A 416-nucleotide genomic window follows, 5' to 3' on the forward strand; every position below is an offset into this window, starting at 1 on the left:
TTCTTTATAAAAGTTAAGAGTCAACCACGCCTACCTAAAACGGCTCGTTCTAACACGCCCCCACTTATCTACGTCACATGTGGGAAGATTTGCATAACGCCACCCAAATGTTCACGCAAAGAAAGAAGGCTTAACTTTTATGCTCACTGTAGTATGGTTGCCGCAAGCCCGCCGGCTGCTCCATCGTCGAATCCGCCGGACGCGCCGTTCTCAAGCCGTTCCTCACTCTTGCCCGCCGGCCTCCGCTCACTCAAGACTGCCGTGTGTGACGCTGTGTGTTTCGTTGTGAAAGCGAAACTACGCCTCGGGTTATAATGTTTTTGTCTCGTCACTCCGGACGGGACACGGCATCACAGTATGGTGAGGGGCGTAACATTTCTGTCACACGCTTGAGGTATTCAGTCAATCACAATGCA

The sequence above is a fragment of the Sinocyclocheilus anshuiensis genome, unplaced genomic scaffold (genome assembly GCF_001515605.1).
Source record: "Sinocyclocheilus anshuiensis isolate Anshui unplaced genomic scaffold, SAMN03320099.WGS_v1.1 scaffold348, whole genome shotgun sequence".
NCBI lineage: Eukaryota > Metazoa > Chordata > Actinopteri > Cypriniformes > Cyprinidae > Sinocyclocheilus > Sinocyclocheilus anshuiensis.